General features: G+C 41.4%; 1 protein-coding gene across 3 annotated transcripts in view; it reads left to right on the forward strand.

Moving 5' to 3' along the window:
- Positions 1-1192: 1192 nt before the first annotated feature.
- tbx15 (T-box transcription factor 15) overlaps positions 1193-1517 on the forward strand; it is a 42635-nt gene continuing 42310 nt past the window's right edge. The window contains exon 1 of one of the 3 annotated variants that reach the window (XM_035676158.1): positions 1193-1517. The gene's annotated coding sequence lies outside the window, so the exon portion shown is untranslated. The other 2 variants (XM_035676161.1, XM_035676159.1) reach the window with 2 other exon arrangements.

Genomic DNA, 1517 nt, shown 5'->3' on the forward strand with positions numbered 1-1517 from the left:
TAGTAATATTAGTATTAGTAATATTAGTAATATTAGTAATATTAATATTAGTATGATAAGCCTAATATTTAATGATTATTGGCATTCTTTTATTTTCCTATTAACAGCAGTTATTTATTGCAGTAGCTATATTTTTACTTGCAATGCTGTTAGAAATCAATCTTCTTTGCATTCGACCCAAATTGAAATATTTAGTTTTTACCAACATTAAAGGCAAACGATTTTAAAAAATAGCTGAATTGATTATTAATTAATCGAATAATTGCTCTTGAGTTAAAAGTTAGATGATATTTCAAGTTAATTTAGTTATATTACTATTTTTTTAGAGACAGAATTTGGCTTTATTGTGAGTAAATGTAATGACTGATAATAAATGACATTTAATAATAGATTAAAAGAATAAATAGATGACAGGCCGATGATGCAAGCCTGAATTTTGAATCGAAAATCCTTATATCCGCTCCTGGATGATCTCCCTCTAAACACACTATTTATATATTAACCGCAATATATATTTTGCTGTGACCGACCCGCAGATCCGCTGGAATAAGCGCTCCATAAACCGAGCAGAGCCACAAACCTTCCCTTGCTAATCTTCTCGTTCCTTTTCCCCGCAGCCCTGAGATCAGCCCACCTGTCCTGCTGCGGCTCTGCTCTGCCTCCTCAGCTGTTGGGCGACACAATGAAGCTGTAATGTGACTTTTCCTACAATCCCTGGTAATGATGGAATCAGCGGCTCAGACACACTTGGTGAAAAGACATTAAAATGACTTTGGGATGTTAGGGCCTCTCACCGGCCTCGGCTGACAGTCCCAAACCTGGATGATCAACCTTCAGAGGGCAAGTGGAGTGAAGCTGAGGGATCTGGGTGTCAAAGAAGGGAGACTGGTGAGGTCAATAAATGTTTTGATCACTTTATTATTCAGTTTGCAGGGGCCAACGAGTGCAGCAGATATAATGAGAAATAAAATAATACGTTAATATATTTTCCATAGGCTGCATTATGGAGTCAGTTCATCAGGCTGCTGCAGTCCGGATGAAGGATCATCTTCCAGGACGCGCGTCTCCCTCCGCTGCCATTGGACGAAACACTTTGTCTCATAGTCTTTCCTCACTTCTCATTGGATGCGCGGGTTTGACAGGGCGCAGGAGGGCCGCCCCCCTTCGTCTGAAAGAAAAAAAAACTCCTCCAGAAGTGAGTATCAATCAGAGAGAACTTAGAGGGACAGAAAGAGAAAAAGAAAGACGCGGAGTGGAAGGACGGAGAGACGCGCAAAGCGACAGACCGCATCAAAACTATCAATCCTCCCGGACTTGATCTCACGCACAGCCAGGATGGCACAGTCAAAAGTTTGACGCATCGTTTCTAATCACAGTTGGGATTACTTTGGACACTTGGTGAGTTTGCGTCCCGCTGTAAACACTGACGTGTGCATTTTTTTTTTTTTTTTAAACTGTTTTGCTTCATTGCGTTGGACGGACGGAGTGGGTTTTTCGCCGCGTCCCCCCCCCCCCCC

Source organism: Morone saxatilis, unplaced genomic scaffold, assembly GCF_004916995.1.
Source record: "Morone saxatilis isolate NCDOM2014 unplaced genomic scaffold, NCSU_SB_2.0 Contig5, whole genome shotgun sequence".
Classification (NCBI taxonomy): domain Eukaryota; kingdom Metazoa; phylum Chordata; class Actinopteri; family Moronidae; genus Morone; species Morone saxatilis.